Source organism: Rhinatrema bivittatum, chromosome 4 (assembly GCF_901001135.1).
Source record: "Rhinatrema bivittatum chromosome 4, aRhiBiv1.1, whole genome shotgun sequence".
NCBI classification, from domain to species: Eukaryota; Metazoa; Chordata; class Amphibia; order Gymnophiona; family Rhinatrematidae; genus Rhinatrema; species Rhinatrema bivittatum.
Genome location: NC_042618.1, coordinates 278945977 through 278959861, shown reverse-complemented (window position 1 = coordinate 278959861; position 13885 = coordinate 278945977). Strand labels below are relative to the sequence as shown.

The window sequence follows — 13885 nt, the reverse complement described above, 5'->3', positions numbered from 1 at the left end:
TCTTGAAAGCTTGATAGAAATCTGAGGTGAAGCCGTCAGGACCGGGTGCTTTCCCACTAGACAAGGAGGAGATAGCGGAAGCAATTTCAGTCTATGAAATAGGAGCATTCATTACCGGTGAGTGAGTCGGGATAAAAAGTGATGGATCTTATCCAGGAATGGTTCAGCTTCGGACTGGTAGACTCATAAAAGATCCGAAACGCAAGAAAGATATCTGTGTCCGATGTCAGTGGAGTCTGAGCAGATGACATTACAGTTGCTATCCGCTTCTTCTCTAGACGCTTTTTAAGATATGTGGCTAACAGATGACCACATTTATTGTTTTCCATATAGTACAGGGCTTTAGTGTGAGAGACGCCTAACTGGACTTGTGCACTCAGTTGTTGATTGTAATGATACCTGGCCTTAAGAAGGGATGTGAGGGAAGCTGGTGTCGGAAAGATACTATGAGCTTGTTCAAGTATGGCAACTTCCTTCTGTAAAGCAAGTAGAGTGGCTTTCTGAGACTTCTTTAGCTGAATTGTATGGGTGGTGATCTCTCCTCAGATGGTAGCTTTGAAGGCAGCCCAGATTCAACAAATCTTCCAATGGTCAAAAAGCTGACCCTTTTTTAATGATTCACAGGTGGAGGCCAATTGTAAGCTAATTGTTAGGGTAATATCTTTCATTTGTATAAACTTGCAACTTCCACAGCATAGGGGTTAAATACTTATGCAAGCAGCATTTTTTAGTTTTAATTTTTCAAAGAAAATGCAGGGAAATAATGAATTGTGACTTTGAAAATTTACTTTAAGAGCATATTGGTGTGCAATAAGCATACTGTCTAGAACAATCTGTGTAAGTGTCATTTGTAATCCACACAAATCTGACTTTAGGGGGTTGAATACTTTTGCAAACAAAATGTCATATGAGTTCAATATTTGTTCATTTTTTATTTGGTGATTTATGCATGTTTTAATTTGAAATACACAGGGTATAAATCTTAAATTAATAAATCCCTTTTTTCTAAGATCTTTCAGATGTGATTTCAGGTATGTTTTATATTGGAGACCAGTGCTGCAGATGAATGAATTGAACACACAGTATTAGTAAGACAGCTGGCATGAGAATGAATGATGAATACATTTAAGATGGTTTCCTGGAATGTTGTTGGCTTAAATTCACCTATTAAATGTAAGAAGATATTATCATAGGGTGGTCATGAGTCCTCCTTTCTCCTGGACAATCCTGTTTTCTCTGCTCTTGTCTGAGTCCTACACACCTGCTCCCTGCCTGGCCAAAAAAAAAAAAAAAAATCACCTCAGGGCAGGCAGACTGAAGCAGTGTATGGGAAGGAGCCAGAGACAGCAGGACTGTGTGGACACCAGCAGCCAAAGGGAAAACACTTCAACTTGAAGGTAAAAGCAAGCTTAATTTCAGAAAGGGAAGGGTGAGTCAGGGAAAAGTATATGCCAGGGACTGTAAGAGAGTGGGAATGGGACAGTCACTATCTGTAAGACAACTTAGAAGCTGCAGATGTCTGGGGGGTTGGGTTGGGGTGGAATCATTTGTTGATTGTGTACATGAACAACAGCAGAAGTGTGTCACAGAGAAAGTGAGTGTCAGAGAGAGATCTATTACTGGGTAGGGGGTGAGGCAAGAAGGGGGATCTGCTTCTGGGAAGGGGGAGGGAGAATAGAAACAGGTGGGAGAGTAGGTGGTAGGGAGGGGTACCTGTAACTTTTGCTAGTCAGGAAGAGGGGCACAGAGATCTACTGCTGGTCATGGGGAGAGTGAGAGGGGTTGTGGGAACTGGTACTGGTAGGGAGAGTTAAAGAGAGGTTGGAAGGGGAAGATAGGGAGAAGAAATGAAGAACAAATGACCAGTGTAGATATCAAAGCAATTCCAAAAGTGCAGAGAGCTGGAGCTTCTTCCCAGCTCTTGGTGGCATTTGGAGGTATAGGGGTACAGGATGGGTTTACTAGTGGAGGGAGGAGGGAAGGGGATTGGAAAGTGCATTTTCAGGCATATAGGACTTTAACTTTTTTGATGCGTTTTGGGGAGGGGTTGGGGGCACTTAACTGGGGAGTAAAGCTTGCCAGATAGGTGAATGTCAGTTTTACTGTAGTAGGTGGAGGAACACGCTGGCAGGCCTGCACCACTGCCTTTTTAATTTTTTTTAAATCCCACATTGGCACTTAACACTACAGGCCTTTGAATATAGCCAGTTAAAGGCAAAGTTATCCAGGTATATGTACCCAGAAAACTTTGAAAACCTAACCAACGATATTCACAGATAGTGAGTTAAGTTTAGAGTTATCTGGCTATATGTATTAAGGAATAGTCAGCAGGATGATTATTCCATTTAATATCCTTGATAACTTTTCCAGCTAATGTTAGCTGGATAAGTTATCAGTATTAGGATATTTTGAATATTGGCCTCATTATGTTTATAGCCCGATTTAATACAATTTTATGAAAATACTATGTGAACTTTATTCCTTGTTGTGGACAATAAAATCTTGTGTGTGTGAAAATGAAATAGTAAGAAGAGCATTTTGAAACTGGTAAATGATGCAGTTCCCCTGCTTTAAATTTTTGCTTCTATAAATGCAGCTAGTAATAATCAGGTGTCAATGCTGATGCAAACTTCCTGGATACTTTTATTCACGGAATTTGCAACAATAATCAAAGAAACGGTGCCAGTAGTTTTTCTTTGATTATTACCTAGCCAAAAATTACCTGAAGAAATTTGTTTGCTTTCTCTGTAGATAATTGTTTTAGAACAAAATGTGCATTTTGTATAATCAAAACTGTTCTATTCTCTGCCCTCCCTCTGCCCAGGAAACACTATCATAGTATGTTTATAAAAGTTCATGCATAATTGAAAACAACGCATACTTATACCCAAATACATGGATGATAATGCATTTCTATGAGGAAATGCTGTTTATCCTTTAACATGCTTTCATTATTGCCCTTAAATATAGTAAGAAATACGATTTTGTTAAAGGGTTAAAAAATGTCCATAGAATGAAATGAGACTCCACAACAGTGCCTGCTGTCCAAGTTGGGTTTTACCCTACCTGAAGCAAGGATAAAGATATTTGGATCAAAAAACTCTGGGAACAATTTAAAAAAAAAAAAAAAAAAGGCTGCTTATTTAGTTGGGTGAATCATTCCTGGGAGGCAGGTGCATGAACAGAGTTTGATGCATTACTGGAGTGTCTGGTAGATCGTCCTCCCCTCTATCTGTTATTTGAAAAAAAAAAAAATCAGTGGCCTGAATATCTGGCAATACAGTTTATTTGGTAAAACCAAATACCTGCTGTTACCCATCTTTTACATTATACTAGGATTAAGGATATCCCATGAAACTAGAAAATTAAAAACAATTTTAAGAAACATTTCTTCATTCAACGCACAATTAAGATGAAGGTGGTGGTCAAGTATAGCCAGTTTAAAAAACAACGGGACAACTTTCTAGAGAACGGGTCCTTTAACAATTAGGAGCCAAGCAGATTTGGGGATATCCACCTTTATTGATATTCTACCTTTCTGAGGGTATTTCCTGATCCCCAGAGAGGGAGGGTAAAGAAGTAGCAGTGGGATTTGAACCTTTGCAGCCAGTTGCTCTAACCATTAGGCTACTCCTCCATGCCACTTATAAGATCTGCGGGCTATTTGTAAGTGACCCAGAATATCTGCTTGGACTGCCCAGACTAACCATTGGTCTAAACCAGTATGGCACTATTTATGTCCTTAAATCTCATAACCTAATTTATTTTGTGCTGAATTAAACCTTTAGTGATAGAAAATAGGATGTTTATGCTAATTGAAACATTTATTTGCAGATATGAACATAGCTCAGAACCATCTGATCCAGAAATAATGGAAGAAAAAACAAGAAAGTTAAGTCTTACAGAAAAACATGCACGAAATGCAAAAGTTTACTCAATGTAAGTTATTCAAATATTTCATTTTTTCCTGAAAACTGAAGGAATGGGCTTAGTATTTGAAAGATTTTATTCTGAAGCATCTATTCCATACATTTTCAAATGGAGACCTATTATAGTACTATATTTAACAGACTAGCCTACTCATCATTCATATTTTTGTGGCCAAAGAAATTTCTTCTTTATCCAGATAGACTACTCCAAATACATGGGTTATGTTCACCAAAAAGCAGACAGAGGTAGAGATTAACAGGCTTTTTGATTTCACCTTACATATGCTGCGCTCTGTCTCCAGAAAATGATAGAAGAGTATGTCCCATGCTCAGAGATGAGGCCTACTTAAACTGTTTGAAAAAGATTGGATTAGAAGGGCAGCTATTACAGTGAAAACCTTGTCTTCCCTCCCCTAGTTGAGCATGGCCTTAGACTAGGGGGCTTCCAAGGATTTGGTTTAGGCTCCACATTTCATTCACTGTTGCCCTGTTTCCTCCCATTTCCCTTCCTTCCCATTCTTTCTCTCTCTCTTCTCTATCTGAACCTTCTAAAAAAGAAACCAGAAAACAGGGAAACAAAATTCTTATTAATTTTACGTAAAGTATTTAAAAAGAGAGAGAGATTTAGATTTCTGCACAGGACATTATTTCCTTTTGGGAAACTCAGTGGTGGTCAGGTGTGCTTCACACAGTATCACAGGAAAATTAGTTTCTTACCTGATAATTTTCGTTCCTGTAGTACCACGGATCAGTCCAGACACCTGGGTTCTGCCTCCGCACCAGCAGATGGAGACAGAGCAAGATTTTGATTGGCTCAGCCCTGCATATATATAGCAGCGTGCCAGCCTCAGCCTCTCAGTCTTACGTAATGTCAAAGCAGAATGAGCAAACCAAACAGACTATCTAACTAAATCGGCCCTAAAAACCCAAGGCCAAGTTCAAACCCCCAACTGGAACAAGACTCCCAGAACCAAAGGAGTAAACAATGGAACATAAAACCACGAGCGGACTCTCCGTTACTTCAGAAGGTACACGCAAACACTCAGACAGACAAACCAAGGGCGGGTCCCTGGACTGATCCGTGGTACTACAGGAACGAAAATTATCAGGTAAGAAACTAATTTTCCTTTCCCTGTAGGTACCCGGATCAGTCCAGACACCTGGGACGTACCAGAGCTAACTTACCTAGGGTGGGGCCCAGAGAGTCCCGCTCAATGAACTCCCTCACCAAAACCATCCGAAGCTGTAGCCTGAACATCCAAATGATAATGCCTCGCAAAAGTATGTAACGATTTCCAAGTAGCCGCCCGACAAATTTCCTGAGGCGACACTTGTGAGGATTCCGCCCGAGGTGGCCTGAGACCGCGTCAAATGAGCCCGAATACCCACAGGGGGAGGTTTCCCCCAAAGTAAGTATGCGGTGCCAATGGCTTCCTTGAGCCACTGAGCGATCGTAGTCTTGGAGGCCGCACTTCCCCTCTTGCGACCCGTACACAAAACAAACAAATGCTCAGAAATGTGAAAGGGATTCGTAACCTCAAGATACCGCAGTAAGGCCCTGCAAACATCCAGTTTACGTAAATCTCGTGCCCTAGGATCCGACCACTCCTCTTCCGGAAAAGAGGGAAGCTCCAACGACTGATTCAAGTGAAAAGCTGACACTATCTTAGTTAAAAAGGAAGGGACTGTCCGTAGAGAGACCCCGGAATCCGAGATACACAAGAATGGCTCCCGACAGGACAAAGCTTGCAATTCCGAAACTCGCCGAGCTGAAGTGATCGCGATGAGGAACACCGCTTTTAAAGTAAGATCCTTTAACGTCGCCCGCTTAAGAGGTTCAAAGGGCGATAAACATAAGGCCGAAAGCACCCAATTGAGGTTCCAGGACGGACAAGGGTGGCATACGGGAGGACGTAAATGCTTAGCCCCTCAAAGAAAACGCGCGATATCCGGATGTAGAGCCAAAGACACTCCTTGAACCTTTCCTCTAAGACAACCGAGCGCTGCCACCTGGACCCGAAGGGTACTACAAGAAAGTCCTTTCGAGAGACCCGCCTGAAGGAAAACTAGGATATGAGAAACCACAGCCTTCATAGGATCCACCCCGTGATCTCTACACCAGTCCTCAGACACTGACCAGACCCGCACATAGGCCAAGGACGTAGACTGCTTCCTAGTCCGTAACAGCATGGCTATAACCGCATCCGAATATCCTTTCGCCATCAAGCGTTGCCTCTCAAAAGCCATGCCGCGAGACAAAAGTGATCCGCGAGACCGAACGGAAGAGCTCGGAATTGATAATGCACTAAGCGGGAACGGCTCTGCACTCGCTGAGGTGATGCTACCCTCGCACGGCGGCAAATGCGGCGCCCGAGATCGGCCTTCCCAACCAGCCCCCGATGGCCCTTCACCGCCCGGAACACAATTAGCGCAAATTCTGTTGCAAGACACGCGCGACATGCTGACCCCCGCGGCATTGGACTCCCCCCCGCCGAACACCTCCAACGAATAAAAACGAAAAACGAGGCGAAATAAAATTAAAACAAGCAGCAGAGAGTCGGCTCGCAGAGTAAAAAACAAAGCAGGTTTTTTTTTTTTTTACTTGCCAGCGCTGTCCCAGGTACTGGACTCCTGCTCCAGTAGGGGTGAGTGAATCGGGCTCCCCGGTGTCACCCCCGATGCTGCTAACCGGATAGGCCGGGTCCTCGACCCTTAGCAGCAGCCTCGACCAGAGGGGGATGGTCCCCTCAGAACTTTCAACCCCCCTGGGAGAACTCATGGCGTGGGACAGACTTCCAAATTATTCTTCCTTCTTCAAAACCTTTTTTTTTTTTTATACCCTCAGAAAAAAACCTGACTAAAAAACTAACACTACCACAACACCAACTTTCACAGAGACTGAGGCTTAGCAACTGCACCATCTGCTGGAGACAGAGTAAGACTGAGAGGCTGAGGCTGGCACGGTGCTATATATATGCAGGGCTGAGCCAATCAAAATCTTGCTCTGTCTCCATCTGCTGGTGTGGAGGTAGAACCCAGGTGTCTGGACTGATCCGGGTACGTACAGGGAAAAAGAGTTTATTTAAAAAAAAGAAAAAAAGGCAACCTTCTCTTTTTCACATCCCGGAGTTTTAGTTTTAGGTGGTAAAGGAGGGCCATTCTCTCTGTTGAAGCATAGAGGAAAGCCTGTATTCTGTACGCATTGTGCAACGCAAAAGAAGATGGGGGAGGAGGTCCATTGAGTCACAGCTATACAGATAGAGGAAAATTCAGGGAACAGAAGATTGTGCCCTGGAGGGGAACCTTTCCAGCGGGCCTGGTAGTACAATTGACTCCTGCTGGCAGTTGTTCTGGCACAGCCGGTCTGGTGGCCATTTTGTATGCACAAGAGGTTTGAATTAGGCCCTCCACCCTGGGATCATGTGGTGTAGCAGCCTACGGTTTGTTCCTCTGAGGCTGCATTAGCTGCAGTTTTCTCTCTCTGTTGTCCATCTCCTCTGTAGCCTGTCAGAATTTCCTCAGACCTTTTAAGATGTCTGTAACAAGCATTCTCTTGGTGGTAGAGTAAAGCATCCGTTCCTTATCCTGGGATTTTGCTTTCCCAGGGGAACAGCCCTGAGATTTCAGGTGTTAAGAAATCTTGAGTGAAGATCAACTTAATGGTGGTTGAAGAGGATTGATAAGTATATTGTTGGAGATTCTTAGGACTTAAAAAGTTTGGAGAGAAGTTTAATAGTGGGATATATTCTTTAGAGTTTGTGTGTTTCTGAGATAAGTAAGCCAGAGGGAGTTAATTCTAGTGTCTGTCCTTCCCTCCCACTCACCCGTAGCTCAGCTCTTTATTTTTAGGCAAGAAACACTTCCTCAATAAAAATCAATCAGTCTCTTTTTTTAAATCATACTGTGGCACCAGCCCTTATTGAGAGTTTAATCATCCCCTAGTAGGTCACTAGCAGATTAATTAGTGAATACACCTATACATTTAAAGTACTGTAATTGCAACTCCCTTAGCAACCTAAACTTAATTAGGAACTCAACAAAATTAAGATGAAGGCAGCAGTTCAGCAGCAAGAGGGGGCTTTCCAGTCTTTTGCATCGTGTCACATGTATGATTTTTACATGCCGGTGAGAGATTGTATGTGTGCACCTGGTTGCAAAGAGCTCCTGGCTCTCAGAAGCTAGAGTGTCAGACCTGGAGGAGCTGAAGCAGACAGAGAGGTACATTGATGAGACCTTCAGGGACATAGTAGCCAAGACCAAATCCAGTCTGGCAGTCCCAGTGCTGCCTTGGATCAGAAAGGTTTCCCAGTTGGAGAGCATTACCCAGTGTAGCATGAAGTGATCCTAGGTGAAGCATTTTCTTCTTGCACTGAGGACAAGTCTCCCAGGGCTACTGCCCAGGAAGGAAGGGTTAGGTCGGTCATCATAGTTGGTGATTTGTTTATTAGAAATGTAGATAGCTGGGTGGCTGGTGGACATGAGGACCAACTGCTAACTTGCCTGCCTGGGGCGAAGGTGGTGGACCTCACGCATCACCTAGATAGGATTATAGATAGTGGTGAGGAGGAGCCGGCTGTCATGGTACATGTGGGCACCAACGACATAGGAAAATATGGGAGGGAGATTCTGGAAGCCAAATTTAGGATTTTAGGTAGAAAGCTGAAATCCAGAACCTCCAGGGTGGCATTCTCTGAAATGCTCCCTGTTCTATGGCAGGTCCCCAAAGGCAGGCAGAGCTTCAGAATTTCAATGCATGGATGAGATGATGGTGCAGGGAAGAGGGATTCAGTTTTGTAAGGAACTGGGCAACCTTGTGGGGAAGGGGTAAACTATTCTGAAAGGATAGGCTCTACCTTAACCAGAACAGAACCAGGCTGCTAGTGCTAACTTTCAAAAAGGAGATAGAGCAGCTTTTAAACTAGAATGGGGGGAAAGCAGATAGTCACTCAGTGCATGGTTCGGAGGAATGTATCTTTGAAGGATACTAATGAAACAGGAGAGTTAAGGCATCCCAACAGAGAGGTTCTAATAAAAGCAAATGTAGCCCATGTGCCTATAAATAATCCCCTGAGCTAAAGAATTCCAAATTATCCATATCAATTGAAAATATAAATTGGACAACATAAATATTAAAATAAAATAATCTTAAAAATAACAAAATGCTGAGAAATAAAATAATAAAAGAGAACAGGATTACTTCAATGTAGAAAGTTGGAAAAGAGAGGAGTAAGAAAAAGGATAATCAAGACATAAGTCTGGGAAGGCCTGAAGGAAAAGATAATGTTTGAGAGATTTTTTAAAGTCTTTTGTGATGGCAGTTAGTCTTGTTAGGAGGTAGTGTATTCCAAAGAATGGGGCCTGCAATTGAGAATGCTCGCTCTGTGATTATTGTTAATTTTGTTGGTTAATCTTGTTGATTAATAGCAGTTAATGGACTTCTCCAAAAATTTATCCAAACCTTTTTTAAACCCAGCAACACTAAATGCACTAACCACATCCTCTGGCAACAAATTCCAGAGCTTAATTGTGCTTTGAGTGAAAAATAATTTTCTCCAATTAGTTTTAAATGTGCTACTTGCTAACTTCATGGAGTGCCCCCTAGTCTATCTGTTATCTGAAAGAGTAAATAACCGATTCACATTTACCTGTTCTAGAACTCTCATGATTTTAAAGACCTCTATCATATCCCTTCTCAGCAGTCTCTTCTCCAAGCTAAACAGGCCTAACCTCTTTAGCCTTTTCTCATAAGGGAGCTGCTCATCTCCTTTATCATTTTGGTTACCCTTCTCTGTATCTTCTCCATCATTAATTAATCTGCTAGTGACCTACAAAAGGATGATTAAACTCTCAATAAGGGCTGGTGCCACAGGATGATGTAGAAACCATATTTACTAATATGATTTATCTTTGGATTTGTAGCCTGAGTCCGGGGATGAGATAGGGTCCCGGTCACCCTGATACCACAATTCTGTGCCCTTTACAAACAACCTCTTACATGTGGCACCACAGATTAGATAAAATATCAGAATAAAACAGTAATTAACCATTTTACAAGTACTGTGTAAATAGACAGTAAATCCAAACAATCAAGCAATGCAAAAATAACACTGGGTATGGCCTGTTAACCAGGGTAACCAATATATTCATATGGATAGTAAATTAAAAAAAAAAAAAGGGAACGTTAATAGGGAAAGGTTGGGGGGGGAGAGGCAGTGAAGTACACAACTTTCAAAAATTGTCTTTACCCCGAGTACTCAAAAAAGAGGGAGTGGGAACAGATCTACCCTAATGTCACCTGTTTGTAAAGGGTGCACCCTGTCCCAAACACAAAATTGTGTGGGGAAAAAACCAAGAAAGAAAATGAAGTCTACCCTCTTGGTAGAGCTGGCTAGATGACAAAACAAATAGATGAACAGGTCTCACTGTGTTGGGGAGCTTCCCCAAATGGTTTACTTGGTAATAAATAAAAAGCAGGCCTGCTTTCAGTCTCTTACAGAGAGACTATGATCCACCAGTTTTTCTTTCCCAGTACCTACCAACAAGGGTTTAGCTTGACATGGGCTTAAAGGCTTAAATGACTAAGATGAGATACTGATTTTGGGGACAAAAAGCAAGGAAATAAATCTTCCCTCCTCTGCTATGATACACTCTGTGCAAAGTTTAGATTATGTAACTCAATCTCTTGAGAGGATGATCCAGTCATGTGCTCCTGAGCCTGGATATCTCTAGAAAGGAAGTCCCTCAGCTTCTGGCTCCTGTCCCTTGTTAGGAATTTACATGTAACTTGGTTATGAAGCAAAAACAGCTGTTTATTTCCTCAGAGTGCAGACTTCAATCTCATCCTCTTGATAATTAGCTCTTCAGGAGAAGAACTGATTGCAGAGCTGCCAGATGTTCTCCTCTCTTCCTGGCTCCAACTCCTGGCCATCCCTGCCCCGCACATACAGATAGAGAAAGCCAAATTGCACCTTTTCTGCCTTAAATGGTCTCTCAATAATTGTTATATTCTCCACTTCAAGGGGTTGTCCCCATTATACACCAATACTTGCTATCAACCCCTCTATACAAATTATTTATTAATTTCTACGGGATCTTGGTTTTTTTTTTTTTTTACACAACTTATTCATATTCATTACCTTCACCAGTTAAGTCTAAACAACTTTTAAAATATAAACAAAAAAAAAATTAAGGCAGGATGTGGTAGTTTCATTTATCGACCCACTCATTAAACATCAAATACATTGAGTTAATGCTGGTCTTTTCTTTATGGTTTTAATCATCAACATACCACCATCCATCCTACTTTTTTTTTATTGCAAAACCAAAAAAATCTCACCCATTAATTCTTTTTATTTATTTTAAATATCGCAATGTAATCTCAATTTATTTAAAAATTTTCCGTCTTTTACTTCCCCTGAGGAAGAAATCTTTGAGTTTTGAAACATGACCATGTTGGGAGAATAATGAACAAAGTTACAGGAATTCAGCTACAAGCTAAGTAAAAGACGGAAAAATTTTAAATAAATTAAGAGATTACATTTGCAATATTTAAAATAAATAAAAATAATTAATGGGTGGGATTTTTTTGGTTTTGAATAAAAAAGTAGGATAGATGGTGGTATGTTGATTAAAAGCATAAAGAAAAGACCAGCATTAACTCAATATATTTGAAGTTTAATGAGTGGGTCGATAAATGAAACTACCACATCCTGCCTTAAATTTTTTTTTTTATATTTTAAAAGTTGTTTAGACTTAACTGGTGAAGGTAATGAATATGGATAAGTTGTGTAAAAAAAAAAAAAGATCCTGTAGAAATGAATAAATAATTGGTATAGAGTGGTTGATGGTGAGTATTGGTGTTAAATGGTCTCCCAGCATTCCTTTGGTTTCCCTCTCTGCTGGCTATGCAGTGCTCTTCTCTGGCTGGCTAAACAGTACAGCCTTTTTCCCAACTTGTTGACACTGTGAATGCTGGATGCTGGTTCTTGTAGAACATTTGACATTCACAAGAGAGCACACAGGGGTTTTTGACATTTTAAATTCCTTCACTTCAGCTGCAGTGGCTTGCACTCTCTGCAGGGTTGGAAACCCTTTTTTAACAGGTCCAAAACACATCACTCAGATTCAGATGCAGCTTATTACACATGCTAAGGTTCCAACACATAAGCTTGTGGGGAAAGGAACCTGGTTTATAGTAGCTTGCTACACAAGAAATGATATTCTCAAGAGATGGTAGATACCTATTTGTCTTCTCAGGAAAGTTCTACATCCATGGCATATATTTTACTTAATTATTATAAATTGCTTCAAACTAAGTGGTGAACAATAAAACATCATTTATAAATCAAAATAAAACATTCACACACAGAGCCTCAAATAAAACAGGTTCAACAATTCAAAATAAAACAGTACACATCACTGCAGGACAGTTGCAAAAGCTTCCTGAAATAGCCATGTTGTTTATGAAATTACTTAATATCTGGCAGCAACAAATTCCATAAAGTAGAGCTGATTATAGAAAAAGCCTGTACATGAGTTTCTGCTAGGTGAGATTCCTTAAAAGAAGGAACAACAAGTAAAAGATTCTCCTGTGAACTTAAAGAACAGGAGAGTCTATATTATGTAATTGGACAAGATAGGCAGGGCCTGTTTCCTTAATAGCTTTAAATACTGAGGTTAAAATTCAAAATTTTGTTTGAGCTCCAGGCAACCAGTGTAACTAGACAAGCACAGAGGATATTTGATCTTGGGCTTGCTAAGAGTTATCAGCCGAGCAGCCGCATTTTGTAGCAATTGCAGCATTTGGGTTTGGCAGATTTTTCAAGATTGGTACACTGGCAGTATCCCTAACACTCAAGGTATTGTTTGGGTACATCCCATGGTTTGGACTAGTCTGGCTGGATGAAGAGGATGGAAAAATTAGTTCTTGCCTGAAATTAGTAATTTCCTTTCCTTGAGTTCAGCCAGACCAGTCCAGTCCAGGAGTCTCTTATCTGTCATCATGTGGCATTGTATGATTATTTCTATTCAGAAAATGTATATATAATTTTAATCAAACCTTCAATGGAAAGGTAAGGGGATATTAGTCTATTTGGTTTCTCCTAATTTTGTTTTATTGGTATCTGTATAGCAAGTGTTGCTTACCTGTAACAGGTATTCTCACAGGACAGCAGGATGTTAGTCCTCACATATGGGTGACATCACAGGATGGAGCCCTGTATGGAAAACTTTTCTGTCAAAGTTTCTACAAAGCTCTGACTGACACTGGCACACTGAGTGCACTGAGCATGCTCAGCCAGCAATTATCCCTGTGAACCACAAGTGTCTCCCTCAGTCTAGTCTTATAGCTAAAAGCGCAAGTGAAACTTGCGCTTTTAGTGAAACTCCCTCCCTGTTCATTGTAATTTCTACCTTTAAAGTTACATTGTAAACCGGTATGATGTATGCATACTAATACCGGTATATAAAAGTTTTTAAATAAATAAATACAATAAAAGTAAAAACGTATACAGACCCAACTCCGCGGGGTGGTGGGTGGGTTTCATGAGGACTAACATCCTGCTATCCTGTGAGAACACCTGTTAAGGTAAGCAACACTTGCTTTCTCACAGGACAAGCAGGATGGTAGTCCTCACATATGGGTGAGTACCGAGATGAGGATGCCCGAGAGTGCACCAAATGCACCCAAGACGTGCAAAAGGCGCAACGACGGGGGTGGAATTTGGAATGGAGGGCATCCTGAAACCCTTAAAGGGTTGGTATAAGGATGTTGGGTAGTTAAACCGAAAAAGATTAAGAGTAGACGGACTGGCCAAACATGGAGCATGTGTGTGAGAGACAAAGGGAGATTGGTCAGGCAGGTGACTGGTGTGTGTGTGTGTGGTGTGTGTGTGAGAGAGATAGACTAGTCATGGGCCCTAAGGAAGAAGAGTGCGAGGACAGAGCTTCAGCAGCCC

At 41.3% G+C, this 13885-nt stretch overlaps 1 protein-coding gene across 5 annotated transcripts in view; it reads left to right on the top strand.

Moving 5' to 3' along the window:
• The window catches only part of LOC115090703 (lymphoid-restricted membrane protein-like), a 1037620-nt gene that overhangs the window by 970412 nt on the left and 53323 nt on the right, over positions 1-13885 (top strand). For all 5 annotated transcript variants that reach the window (XM_029600146.1, XM_029600141.1, XM_029600144.1 and 2 more), the window contains one exon: positions 3835-3939. The gene's annotated coding sequence lies outside the window, so the exon portion shown is untranslated. The remainder of the gene's footprint in view (positions 1-3834; positions 3940-13885) is intronic.